Genomic DNA, 15,246 nt, shown 5'->3' with positions numbered 1-15,246 from the left:
AGGCTCTGGACTAGGCACAGTTAATCTCCAGCCATCCCCACTGGCTTCACCTGGCTCATTAAAACCAGACACGTTATGAGTTTACTTAGCATCTGCAGAGAGCGTCTTTCATCTTCAAAGGCTTCCCGAAGCACCAACCAATTAATCCTTACAACACCCTCATCTCATAGACAAATATTTATCCTCATTTCATACCCAGGAATACTAAGGTGCAGAGAGAGAACAGACTGGGCAGGAGGAGGAAGAGTGAGTGGCAGAGCTAAGCAGAGAATTCCGGAGCCCCAGACCCCTCTGGCTGCCCAGTCCATCTGGAGGCTTCGGGGAAATTCTTCCCGTAATACTTTTTTTTTTTTTTTTAATGGCAGCAGAACCTTTTGCAAGTTCAGAAGAATTAGATTTCTTTAATAGTAACCTGCAGGAAATACATTAAAAACACATTCTATCAGTTACAAATCTTAATGTCACCAGCCAAGGATGAGGGAATTAATGCCGGGCCCAAAAATACATATAGTCAGCAACTCCGGGGCAAGGGCAGAGACAATTTATAGAGTGCGAGGTCTGGACGTCTGGAGCAGGCAGGCTGAGCTCAGCGGTGAAATGGAAACAGGGCTGTTTTCAGATGGGGCAGAGCAGGGGGAAGCTGCTCAGGGTGGCTTTGATTCAATCACTGTTTCCCATTTCTTCTTAATGTAAATTACTTTTTTTAATGCTATAAAAGCCAGGTTCCGGTCTGTCACGAGAAGACTGTTTTCATTAAGATAAGCGCCTATCAAGGGCATTTTTAAAAGAATCAATCCCCAAAAAGAAAGCCACCTCCATCAAAACAATCCCAACCCTGATTATCTCCTCGGTCTACATGGATTGAACAAAGGGTATATCCAAGCAATAGGCTGGCTGGAGAATCTGGACAATGAAGACAAAACATATGTATAATTTATAGAATTTTACTTCCTTTACAGCAGGTATTTTCCTTTATATTGTAAAATAAAACACAGGAATAGAAAACCATACTAAAAATGTGTAGCCTAAATTATGATAAGGGAAACAGTGGGTCTTTTAAATTGCTTTAATTTTTGGACTCAGTGCTCATTTTGCCAAACTTGAACACAGTCTTGGAAAAGTCAAGTTTCAGATCTCAGGGATATAATGTGCTCATTTTAGGAAGGAAAGTGATCTAAAGAGATATGTACAACACTCAGCTGGTTAGTTGAGGGCTGACACATTCCCACCCATGTGCTTCCTTCTCACAAAGAAAGAGCATTAAAGGAATCAGTGGACACCAAGGAGCTGAATCCCACAAGCAGGGATGGACTTTGGTCCCCAGTGTGTCCCCACGCTGTGTGTTTTGCCACTCATTGCAAAGCACACAGCATCCCCCCTGGGGCTGGGCAAGTTGATGGGCGTGTCTTTGCAGCCATGTCTCCTGGAGGAAAGGTGAAAAGGCATCATGTCACACCACCTCCCTTTGCAGGTGAGGAAACTGAGGCCACGGGTCTGATCTGAAGTCAGTAGAGAGAGGCAGAGCCAGGAATGACAGCCTGGATCATAGGACTCCTTCACCTCTGCCACACCACTGCGCCCCTTTTCCTAAGATATGCCCGTGGTAGGTCAATAACTGCTTGACAGGAACTGTAGCCAGCACTTTCCAACCAGCCCAAGGACATGTTAGGGTGATCAACCATCCCAGTTTGCTTGCGATTAGGAGGGGCTCCTGGAACATGAGATTTTCAGAGCTAAAACGAGGATAGTCTAGGCAAACCAGGACAAGTTGATTACCCTCCTAGGTTGTGTTCATGTAGCTGATGCTGAATGACCGTGGCTGTGTGGTGGGCACCCAACAAAAGTTAGACAGGAGGAAGAGGAGCATGGGGTCTCTCATGCTGAATGAGTTGGCTTGGAGTAAAATTATTCAAATAATTGATTTTTTTTAACTTACTGAAAGGCGAGTAGGGGTTTGTTCTTTATCATTTTAGTGCATTTCACGTTCCAAATCTTAATTATTTGGGCTTTAATGGCAATCAATTTTATGGAGTGGGAAACTGAAGCACAGAGCTGGCCGAGCAGTCTAGGTTGGTCTGCCTAGCTGTGAATGGTGGAGCTTGGAAAACTCCCCAGTTTTCTAACCTTTGGTTGGTGCTGTCCTTCCAACTCTTCTCTGGTCAGCAACCCTGGCTAGAGGCCAGTTCTCTTTTTAATTGTTGGGAAACAGGAGGCCAGAGGCTAGGGGTTTCTAAATTCAATTACAAGGACCTTGGATTAATAGCAAAGTAATTCTCTTACTGGAGAAGGTTCTTAGCAAAGAACCTCAGTGGGGCCAGAGAATGATCCTGGTTTGATCAAGCAAGACTACTTGCTTACTTTTACCCTTCACAATCTGAAAGCCAAGCTCCCTCTGAGATGACCCTGAAGCTTTCCCTCCCCCGATGCTATTCAGACAGTCCCCAGCCCCAGTCACTGCTTTCCACTCACAGTGGAGCAGCTGGACTCCACACTTCTGAAATTGGAGCTGGAGGTGAAACACTTAGCTGAGCTTTGCTTTCCTTTCAGTGCCTTTCTTCTCTCTCCTGGGTTTAACTGCTTTTTCTGGCCTCAGGGAACCCCTTACAAGTTAATAAAACTTACTACATCAAAGGGCTCCACAGCCATTACCCAATTAAAACCTCACAGCACTCCTGCAGCAGATAAGCATTATTAACCCCATTTTACAGATGGGGAAACTGAGGTTAAGTGGTTTGCCCCCAGCCACTGAGGAAATGAGTGTCTCAGCTGGCATTAGAACTTGGTAGCTTGTTCAGATCACCCAGGGGTGCTTGTTTCTGCCTAAATCTGTTTTTCAAAGCACTTGGATTCTTAAGGATTTCTTTTTCCTCCAAGAAAACAATTCCTTACCAGCTTCACCAAGGATGACGGATTTCTCCAAAGCTGGTTTGTCAGAAAGCAGTAGCTCCTGCCTTCAACCAGAGAGGTGCCATAAAAACAGATGAAAGGTAAAAGTTCAGTGTAGTAATTTAGGAAACAATTTGGGCCTTTCTGAAATTAATGTTATTTAAAGACGCGGATTCATCCATCCCAGCAGCCTCCTGGGAGTGCTTCCTGAACCATCTGGTTCAATCAACTCATTTTCTTTCCTCTAATCCTCCTGGCTCTTGTGTGTGTATGTACAGCAAAGGCTCCTGGGAAACTCACAGCATGAATAAAAAACAAAGATCTTTCTCTTGTGCCAGCCACCTCTCCTCTTTTCCAAACAGCATAAAATTCCTAATCCTGTTTCTTCTTAGAGGGGGTATAAAAATTCATGTCCCAACAGACCATGAGGAGATCCATGGAGGCTCCCTCCCAGGGCACCTGTCCTCTCAGTCCAGTTCAGATGATGGGGTATCTTCAGCCCATCCTCTGAAAGGACCTAGAAAATCTGGTGGTGTTTGGGAACAAATTTGCCCAGGCCTGCAGGAGGAGGAGAAAAGAATGTTTTTTTGATCTGGTTAAAGCCATCCATGAGCCACAGGGAAGATTTCAAAGGCTCAGGTGAGTATTTTCAAAAGAAGGGTTTCAGTGCAGCCCCAACTGTGTAAGTCCCTGCTTCTTGCTGTTCAAGTCCAATTATAATCCACAAAGGCAGGATCCTGTGTTTACATAAATAATTACCAGATTTTGGATAGCCAGACGTGTTGTGGCACACAGGAGGCAAGCCCATAAATTACATTTAAGGAATTAAGGGTCAGATTGATCTTATCTCTGTAAATCTGGCCAAATTCCGGCAAGCTAAAGGAACATCCGGTTGACTGAGCCTCAGAAGGCAAGGGCCCCAGGAACGAGTGATCCTGAAGCTGTCGCTGCCCCCCATGCCTTCCTTTCTACCTCTCCCTGCTCCAGGTTGCTGGCTAGCTCTGAGAGCAAGGGGTGGTAGGAAGAAGAGCTGCCCCAACTTGTTCGCTGCCCAACCTGCAAGGGAGGAAGGCAGGAGAGGGGTGTGGGCATCTCAATTCCTAACCTCTTTTCCCTCCTGGACCACACAGGATCTTGCTCCTGAAACAACAGCAATGATGTGCAAGTAGTGATGGCACACAGCAAAGCTGTAAGTGTAACAGAACAGGGCCTCCTCTGGAGGTTTCTCTCCTGCACAGGACAAGCCTCCATGTTTTCATTCATTCAACAAAGCTATATTGAGCAACTACTGAACCCCCAGTGCCACGGCAGAGTGTAGGGGTTGAGGGTGGCTCAGGCTCTGCTCTCAGAGTGCTTGAGTTTAAATCCTGGCTCTGCTAACTGACCCAACTCCCCTGGTCTTCTGCTTCCTTATCTGGAAAGTGGGATTGTAACAGCATTATCCCCTTTGAATGGGTGAAAGTTAACTGAAGTCATCCATAACAAGCTCTTAGAATAGGGCCTGGCATATGGTAAGTACTCAATAAATGCTGGTTATTACTATTATTATTATTATTACTGTTTTAGGCACTGTGGGCCTCCCGTCTGAAGGTGGTTACAAGCTGGTTGAAACAGATGCTCTGACTAAATACAGAGGGTATGACAAGGCAGTACAGTCGATTAGGCACCAGGTGAGTGGAAAAGACAATGAAGTTCTGAGGAGCAGGTAGAAGGACAAGATCACTGTGGCAGTAGGCATCACAGAGGAAGGAAGGCTTAAGCTGGGCTGGAAGGATGCGCCAGGTTTGGCTGGGCCACAGAAAGAACTTGACGAGAAGGGCCTGAACCTCAAGATTCCACAAGAATTAAGCTAGAAGTCAAAGTGTTATGCAAGCCTGAAGTTTCCAAGAATATAAGCCAAATTTCTTCAATGAAGATTTCCAAATCAGAATGTCAGCCTGTCTTGTAGAGGAAGAAATATTCATTTGTCTTAACTTCATCTGACGAAAAATGTTACAAAGTGAGGGCTAACAGAGCACACTGTAAAGAGACCAGAAGAGACATTAGTCTATTAGAACTAGAGCTTCAATTTATAAAATGGAAAGAGGAACATCAGATAGAGATGTTATTGAAATAAAATTACATTGTTTGGTGAAACAAAAAGTGTTCTAGGTCAGGTGTGGTGGCTCACGCCTATAATCCCAGCACTCTGGGAGGCTGAGGCGGGCAGATCTCTTGAAGTCAGGAGTTCGAGACCAGCCTGGTCAACACAGTGAAACCTTGTCTCTATTAAAAATTAGCCAGGCATGGTGGTAGGCACCTGTAGTCCCAGTTACTCTGGAGGATAAGGCAGAACTGCTTGAACCCGGGAGGCAGAGGTTGCAGTGAGCCAAGATCACATCATTGTACTCCAGCCTAGGTAACAGAGGGAGACGCTTATTTAAAAAAAAAAAAAAGTATCCTACCCATTCAATCATTCTTTTTTGTTTTGTTTTGTTTTGTTTTTGTGTGTGTGTGTTTGGTTTTTGAGATGGAGTCTCGCTCTGTCACCCAGGCTGGAGTGCAGTAGCATGATCTTGGTTCACTGCAACCTCTGCCTTCCGCATTCAAGCAATTCTCCTGCCTCAGCCTCCCAAGTAGCTGGGACTACAGGTACCCGCCATCATGCCTGGCTAATTTTTGCATTTTTAATAGAGATGGGGTTTCACCATGTTGGCCAGGCTGATCTTGAACTCCTGACCTCAAATGATCCACCCACCTCAGCCTCCCAAAGTGCTGGAATTATAGGCGTGAGCCACCGCACCTGGCCCTACAATTGAATTTCTAAACAAATTTTTACTTGGATATTATTACTTAAAAGATGAATGCACTCAAGAAGCATTCAATTAATGAACCAACCATGTGCCCAGCACTATTATAGTTGTTACAAAGGATAAAAAAGAATTTGAACAGAAAGGACTTTTGCTCCCGGCCAAGATGGAGCAATAGTGACTGGATTTCCTTTCCTTCCTGAAATGAAAGAAAGAAGGATGGAGGAAAGGAAGAAGTGAGGGAGGGAGATAAGGAAAGAATGAGGGAGATGAGAGAGGGAAGGAATGGGAAGAAAGAGGGAAGGAAGGGGGAAGAAAGAGGGAAGGAAGAAGGAAGGAAGGAAAGAAGGTAAGTTGGTTTTCAAGACTGTTTCAGGCAAGAAAGGACATTTACTGAGAGATGGAAAAACAAGGGAAGCCCCACAACTCCCCCACAGCTTACTGCTTTATGAAGGCTTCCAGGCTGTGGTAGAGGGAGAGAAAACCAGGCACATCTCCGCCAATTCTGAGCTGAAGAGACAGAGCTAAGAGTCCAAGGATACCAAGGTAGCCAGAGTTTTCAGGACAGAATACTAGACAGGAGAGAGCGACACAGTGGCCTGGAGTTGTACAGAGGGTCTCCCCCAAGTATCTGGCATTATTGACCCATAGGGTGGGAAAACTACCCAAAGCTAGGGAGAGAACCTTCTAAGAGGATGAGAGGGCAATGTTACGTGTTCACACAGAGGTGGGAAGAGTGTTTCCACCAGCCAGACTGGAAAACTTCCTAATTCGTGAGGCATGGGTAAAATACTCAAAAGGGTATTGCCTTGGTATTGAGGAATAATTACCCCAATACAAAACACTGCTTTGGTCCCACCTAATAACCCTTTTTAATTTTTTTGGAAACAGGGTCTCACTCTGTCATCCAGCCTGGAGTGTAGTGGCACAATCTTGGCTCGCTGCAGCCTCAACCTCCTGGGCTCAAGCAATCATCTCACCTCAGGCTCCCGAGTAGCTAAGACTATAGGCCCATACCACCTTGCCTGGCTGATTTTTATATTTTTTAATAGAGATGGAGTCTCACTATGTTACCCAGGCTAGTCTTGAACCCCTGGGCTCAAGTGATCCTCCCGCCTCGTCCTCCCAGTGTTCAAAGTGATGGGATTATAGGCATGATCCACCTTGCCTGGCTCCCACCCAATAACTCTTAAAAGACAGACCAAAAGAATCAAACTGCTGCCCAGTAACCTAATCTAATCCTATAACAATCCTACAACAAAGCTCAAGAATATTGTAGAAATACCAAAATATCCTGTACTCAAGAGGTAAAATTCACATTAGGCATCTAATGAAAGAATACCAGGCATGCAAAATATAACCCATAATGAGAAGAAAGATCAATCAATTAAAATTGACCCAGAACTAACCAGGCGCAGTGACTCACACCTCTCATCCCAGCACTTTGGGAGGCCGAGGTGGGCGGATCACGAAGTCAGGAGATCGAGACCATCCTGGCTAACATGGTAAAACCCTGTCTCTACTAAAATTACGAAAAATTAGCCAGGAATGGTGGCACGTGCCTGTAGTCCCAGCTACTAGGGAGGTTGAGGCAAGAGAATTGCTTGAACTCGGGAGGTAGAGGTTGCAGTGAGCTGACATCGCGCCACTATACTCCAGCGGGGACAGAGTGAGACTCTGTCTCAAAAAATAATAATAAATAAAAATAAAATAATAAAATTGACCCAAAACTGACAAAGATGTTAGAATTAACAGATGAGTATGTTAAAACAATTATTATGGCTGTATTCCATATGTTCAAAAACATGCATAATATTTCAACGATGCAAAATGAACTTTTGAGATGAAAACTACAATTAGTAACATGAAAACTACAATGAGTAAGATGAAAATTGCATTGGCTAAGGTTGATAGCAGACTAGATGTAGCAGAGGAAAATTTTATTATTAGAAAGACACAACAATAGAAGCTATTTCAAATTAAACATACAGAGAATAAAGAAGCTTAAAAAGTTAAAAGAGCACAGTGAGCTACAGGACAACTTCAAGCAGGCTCATATACCTGTAATTGGAGTCCGTGAAAAACAGGGAGTACAGAAAAATTATTTGAAGAAGTAACACTCAAAAAATTTCTATTTTATGAAAACTATAAACCCACAAATTCAAGAAGCTCAATGAGTCCCAGCACAATAAGTCTGAAGAAAATTACACCAGTGCATATATAATCAAATTGTTCAATATATGTAATAAAAAGAAAATCTTAGAAGCAGCCAGAGAAAAAAGACATATTACATATAAAGGTACAAATATAAGGATAGCAGCAGATTTCCCGCTGGAAACAGGGCAAGTGAGAAAACAGTGCAGCAAGATTTAAGTGCTGAAAGAAAAATATCTGTCAATCTGAATCCTATATCAGCAGAAATATCTTCAAAAATGAAGCTATAATAGAAACCTTTTCAGATATGCAAAAGTTGAAAAAATTCATCACTGGCAAAACTGTACTATAAAAAATGTTAGGCTGGGCGCGGTAGCTCACACCTGCAATCCCAACACTTTGGGAGGCTGAAATGGAAGGATCTTTTGAGCCCAGGAGTTCAAGAACAGCTTGGGCCACAAGATTAGACCCCATCACTACAAAAAATAAAAAAATTAGCTGGGTGTGGTGGCACATACCTGTAGTCCCAGCTACTCAGGAGGCTGAGGCAGGAAGATTGCCTGAGCCCAAGAGGTGAAGGCTGCAGTGAGCCGTGATCACGTCACTGCACTCCAGCCTGGGTAACAGAGTGAGCCTGTCTCAAACAAACACACAAGAAATGTTAAAGAAAATTCTTGAAGCAGAAGGAAAATAATACCAGATTGAAACATAGATCTACCCAAAGGAATAAAGGTAAATACATGGGCAAATATGTAAGATTTATAAAATGATAATTGACTGCATCACTTTCAATGATAATTGACTATCACTTTCAATGATAGTTGACTGCTTAAATAAAAAATATGACATATTGTGTGGTTTATAACATATGAATAAGTAAAAAGTATGATAATGAAAGCAGAAAGGTCAGGAGAGGAGAAATGGAAGTATATTAAAATTCTTATATGTAAAGTGGTGAAGGCAGACTGTGATAAGATATACAAGCCATAAACCCTGAAGCAACCATTAAAATAACAAAACAAAGAATTACAGCTACTAACCCAACAAAGAAAATAAAGTGAAATTATTTTTAAAAAATCCAAAAGAAGGGAGAAAAAGAGAAAACAAAGAAACAAAAAAGAAATGGAACAAATATAGAACAAAAAGAAGCTGATAAGCTTAAACTTAACCTGTCAATAATCACATGATAAGTAAATGGTCTATACTGTAGGATTCCACTTATACGAGGTATCGAGAGCAGAAAGTAGAAAGTAGAATGGTGGCTGCCAAGAGGTGGGGAGCAGGGAAATGGGGAGTTGTTGTTTAATGGGCAAAGAGTCTCAATTTTGCAAGATGAAAAAGTTCTAGAGATTGGTTGCAAAACAGTGTGAATATACTTAACATTACTGTACTGAATACTTAAAATGGTTAAGATGATAAATTTTATGTTATATATATTTTACCACAATTAAAACAGAATAACCCGCATGTTTCTTTGAGGTGAGAAACAAAAGCAAGTGGTCTAAATGTTCTAATTAATAGGCAGAGATTGTCAGATTGGATTAAAAAGCAAGACATTATATAATGCTTATAAGAAACACAATATAGACACAATATGTTAAAATGTAAAAGGAGGTTGGAAAAAGATATGCCAAGCTAACATTAATCAAAAGATAGAATGGCTATATGAGTATCAGATGAAGATTTTAGATCAAAGAATATTACCAAGTGTAAAGATCATTTCATAATTATAAGTCAATACATCAAAATTCTAAAAGTTTATGCACCTAGTAACAGAGTTTCAAAATACATGAAGCAAAAATGGATAGAGCTGCAAAGACAAATAGAAAAACCATAATTATAATCAGAGATTTCACTACTCCCTCTTAATAACCAATAGATAATTGGGTAGAAAATAAGCAAGTATATAGAGGATTTGAATAACCCCATCAATCAACTTGACCTAGTTGACACTTATAGAACACTCCATCCAGCAACAGCAAAATGCACATTCTTTTCACATGCACAAGGAACATTTAACAAAATAGGCCATATTCTGGGCCATAAAACAAGTCTCAAACATTTGAAAGGATTCAAGTCATAATAAAAAAGTTATCTCACCACAATGGAATTAAATTATAAATAGTGAATAATAGAGTCTTAGAAAATCTCCAAATATTTGGAAACTAGATAAGGCACTTCTTAATAACCTATCAGTCAAAAAGGCAGGAGGGATCAGAATGTATTTTGAATGGAATGAAAATGGAAACCCAACATACCCAAATTTGTGGGTGCCACTAAATCAGCACTTAAAAGGTTTCAAGTCAATAACTTCAGCCTCTACCTTAAGAAATGAGAAAAAGAAGAGCAAATGAAACCCTAAGTAAGCGGAGGAAAGGAAATAATGAAGATCAAAACAGAAATTAATGAAACAATACTGAAAAACAATGGAGAAAAATCAATGACACCAGAAGCTAGTTATTTGAAAAGATCATATTGATCAACTTCTAGGCATGGATCAGGAAAAAAGAGAAAAAAAACACAAATTAAGAATATCAGAAATAAGAGAAGTGACTTAATGACAGATTTTACAAGTAATAGGAGGATATTGTAAGGGAATATTATAAACAACTTTGCCCGGCCGGGTGCGGTGGCTCATGCTTATAATCTCAGCACTTTGAGAGGCCAAGGTGGGTGGATGATTTGAAGTCAGGAGTTTGAGACCAGCCTGGCCAACATGGTGAGACCCCGTCTCTACTAAAAATACAAAAATTAGCTGGGCATGGTGGCAGGTGCCTGTAATCCCAGCTACTTGGGAGGCTGAGGCAGGAGAATCACTTGAACCCGGGAGACAGGGGCTGCAGTGAGCCGAGATCGCACCACTGCACTCCAGCCTGGGTGACAGAGCAAGACTCCACCTCAAAAAATATATATAGAAAATTAAAAAAAAAAAAAAGTTTGCCAATGCCAATTTAAACATGGGGTGGGGAACGGTGATGAATAGGCAGAGCACAGAGGATTTTTAGGACAGTGAAAACTCTGTAAGACACAATAATGATGGACACACATCATTATACATTTGTCTAAACTCACAGAATGTACAACACCAAGAGAGAATCCTGATGTAAACGATATACTTTGGGTGATTGTGATGTGTCAGTGTTGGTTCATCAACAGCAACAATTTGCACCACACTCATAGGGGATATTGATAATGGGGGAGATCTACACATGTTGGGGCAGGGAGTAGATGAGAAATCTGTATCTTCCTCTCAGTTTTGCTGTAAACCTAAAACTGCTCTTAAAAAAATAAAGTCCTTTTAAATTATTTTAAAAAAATATATATTTTTCATAGAGATGAGGTCTTGCAATGTTGCCCAGGCTGGTCTCAAACTACTGGGCTCAAGCGATCCTCCTATCTGAGCCTCCCAAAGTGCTGGGATTACAGGCATGCGCCACCACACCTGGCCTAAAGTATTTTTTAAAAAGAAAGAAAAAGTGCAAAAGACTTGCACAGACACCACCAAATGAGACATTTGGTTGATAAATAAGTACATGAAGAGATGCTCAACAATTGGTCATCAGGGAAATGCAAGTTAAAACCACGACAAGGAACCATTACTTACTAGAATGACTTTTTTTCAAATTGACAGTCCCAAGCATTGGTAAGGATGTGGAACAACTGAAACTTTCATACACTGCTGGTGGAAATATAAAATGGTACACCCACTTTGGAGAAATGTTTGACAGTTTCTTATAAAATTAAACACAATATAATCCAGTAATCCTACTCCTGGATATTTACCCAAGATAAACTAAGATATATGTCCACAAAAAGATATACTAGAATGTTAACAGTTTTATTCATAATAGTAAAAAACTGGAAACAGCCCAAAGTCCATCAATAGATAAAAGGATAAATAAACTGTGATATATTCATACAATGGACTTCTACTCAGCAATTAAAAGGAACAAGCTACTGATAGATGTCATGGCATGCATAAATCACATAGACACGCTGAGTCATAGAAGTCAGACACAAAAGACTACTGTTATGAACTGATTGTGTCCCTCGCAAAATTCATAAGTTGAAATCCTTTCCTACAACATGACTGTATTTAGAGATGGGGCCTTTAAAGAGGTAATTAAAGTTAAATGAAGTCAAAGGGCCAATAAGTCAAATCCGATAGGGACCTATTGAACTGGGGCTCTAACCCAATAGGACTAGTGTCCTTATAAAAAGAGGAAGAGACACCAAAGATGTGTGTGTCCCGAGAAAAGGCCATGTGAGGACACAGCCAGAAGACAGCCATCTGCAAGCCAAAGAGAGGCCTCAGGAGAAACCAAACCTGCCGACATCTTCATCTTGGACTTCCAGTCTTTAAAACTGTAAAAAAATAAATTTCCATTGCTTACACCACCCAGTCTGTGGTATTTTTTGGCAGCTCTACCTGCCAAATACATATTGTACAGTTCTATTTATATGAAGTTTTAGAACAGGTAAAGAGGATCAGTGGTTGCCTGGGCCCTGGGATAAGGAGACAGATATTGACTGCAAATGGGGACAAGGAAACCTTTGGGGATGATGGAAATATTCTGTTCGACTGTGGTGGTGTTTTCACGAATATATGTATTTGTAAAACTCATCAAAAGGTACACTTAAAGTTGGCACATTTATGAAAATTATACTTCAATAAAGTTGATTTAAAAAAAAATTCTCTGTGGAATGTGGATATCTGAAATTCAGAAAAAGAAACGAAATATTTGGTAAAAAGCATAGACAGACTATGGAATGGAATGTAAGGGAGTTGTGAAGTCTGCCAGTGCTTCATAACTTTCATTCTGCAATTTTGAACGTTTAGAGAGGTGCATTCCCAGCAAACAAAGCTTTGCATAGTCTGACCCCTACGTCCAAAGTGGGATGCAGATGCAGCTCTATATGCTAAAAGCCTTGCAATCATAATCATACATTTCCTAAACTTTATTCATCAAAACAGCCAGCATTAAACATTAATCAACTAGTACAAAAATTGTATGTTCTTTAAAAAGAAAAAAAAAGAGTCCGGGCGCGGTGACTCACGCTTGTAATCCCAGCACTTTGGGAGGCCGAGGTGGGTGGATCACGAGGTCAGGGGATGGAGACCATCCTGGCTAACACGGTGAAAACCTGTCTCTACTAAAAATACGAAAAATTAGCAGGGCATGGTGGCGGGCGCCTGTGGTCCCAGCTACTTGGGAGGCTGAGGAAGGAGAATGGCGTGAATCTGGGAGGTGGAGCTTGCAGTGAACTGAGATCGCACCACTGCACTCCAGCCTGGGTGACAGAGCAAGACTCCGTCTCAAAAAAAAAAAAAAAAATTCTAAATACAAAATCTTGTATCTTTCTTCTTTCTTACCAACCCTCTATTTCTATCATCAACTGACGCTGAAGTTTTATTTAGTTGGATCCTCCTGGGTGTCCTGTTCTCCAACTTGAACCGGGCGTGGCATCAGAGCCCCTCTGGGATGCTTGCGTTACAGTGACCAAAGATCCTCATTATGGCACTAGAGAGTGCCCTAGTTAGGATAACTGTGTTCTAACACTGAGCTCCTGTTTCTTTTCTTACTATAGAGTAGAAAAGAGAGATGTAGATTAGATTATTTTCAAAGTGTTTTTCAGCCAACTACCCACCCTGCCCCGCTCTGAGCTTATATTAGGTTCATTCATGACTTCACTCATTCATCATTCAGCTATATTATAAGGTATCTCTCGGTGCCCAGCTATGTATAAGGACTGGGGATGCAGCAGTGGAGACGGACAGGGTGCGTGCCCTCATGGTGCTCACATTCCAGCGCGGGTGGGGAGCGGCAAGCATCCCAAAACAAGCTAGCTTCAACAAGATGTACTGGTTGGATGCTGGGGAATCTCGGGCAGGATGGGCTTCAGTGGGCTCCCTGCCTCTCTCCGCTTAGTGAAGCCGGTAGTCAGGCGGCCTCCCACCGCAGCAGGACAAAGTCCAGAGCAGGAAGGACTCTCACTTCCCAAAAAACGCCTGACGAAGTACAAGGAAGAGGGACGCTACCGGAAGCCGCTAGCTGACCTCTCCTTACGCCTCGTTGACCTGACTTGTGTCACGTGCTTTTATTTGACCCAATCACTGTAAGGGAGGTGGGACCTGTGGACCAATCAAGCTTCTCCATGGAACTGGGTGTGGTGGGAATCAGCTGGGCGTGCCTCGGGGGACCAAAAATTAGATACTGCTTATTCTAGTTGGCTTAAATTAACTCGAAGGTGCACGTAATAAACTTAAACAGTAGTTCAAGACAGCTGATAACCCTTTAGCAACTTCCAGAAGTACTGACTTCAAATATTGGCTTTAACTGCAAACCAGGGAGTATCTTAACACGAAACAAATCAGGAATGTCAAGAGGTTTCACTCCATGTCTGCTGTGAGAGGCCAGGAAAGACTGCTTTCGGGAGGCAAATCTTGAGCTGTCTTTGGAAGCACACAGCTTGGCTTTGAGTTCCCAGCTGGCTAAGTCCCTTAAGTTCTTGAAAGCTTCAGTTTCCTCTCCTGTTAAATGGGCACTATAATGGCTTTTATGCAGGATTTGTAAGACGACTAAATGAGATACTATACGTGAAGTCCTTTTAGTACAGTGCCTAGCACATAATGAGTGCTCGATATATTTTGGGTGTCATTACTATTTAACTTGTGCAGAGCCATCCCAATTGCCAGAATCGCTAGATAGAAGTGGATAGTTCTCTGTTTCTGACCCACACCTTCATCTTCTCAGAATCTGATTTTAGGTTGCAGTTGATCAAGTATAGGAGTACTTTGTTACAGGTATTTGTCAAGATTCTGTCCACTAGTATTTCTTTTCTCCCATGCTTCTCCACCACTGTAGCTTCAGAAGGTGATAGAAAAGTCAGACTCCCTGGGTTCAAGCCCCTGGCTTACCACTTACTCGTTCTATGGCCTTGGGGGGATATTTAAGTTCTCCTCATCTGTAAAATGGTGTAAAAACAGCATATTTGTCATAGGGTTGTTGTGTGTATGATAGGAACACGTCTATGTGAAGGGCTCCCCAAGGTCCTGGCACATGGTAAGCACTCGATAGGTGTGTCTTGTATTATTACCATTTCATTTATTAACCATGACTCCTGACTCTTCCTGTTGTCAGTCCCAGTCCCTCTTCTTAACTCCAGGTGCTTATTTCCAGATGCCTGCTGAACAATTCCTCAGAAAGACACAGCCATAACTTAATTCTCAATCTATCCTAAAAACACCCATCCACTCTCCTCTTTCCCCAAATCTCCTCCTCCTTCTTACAACCATTCTTTCCATTAAGGTCAGCACCTATGGGAAACAAAAGGCTTTGTTCCCTGTTTTAAGAATTCCAGACATTAGAAAGCCTTGCTCCCCCACCCCCTCACCCCCAAATTCTCAGAGTTGCAG

This window comes from Papio anubis, chromosome 6 (genome assembly GCF_008728515.1).
Source record: "Papio anubis isolate 15944 chromosome 6, Panubis1.0, whole genome shotgun sequence".
In the NCBI taxonomy this organism is placed as follows: Eukaryota; Metazoa; Chordata; class Mammalia; order Primates; family Cercopithecidae; genus Papio; species Papio anubis.
Note: the sequence above shows the minus strand (reverse complement) of the source record.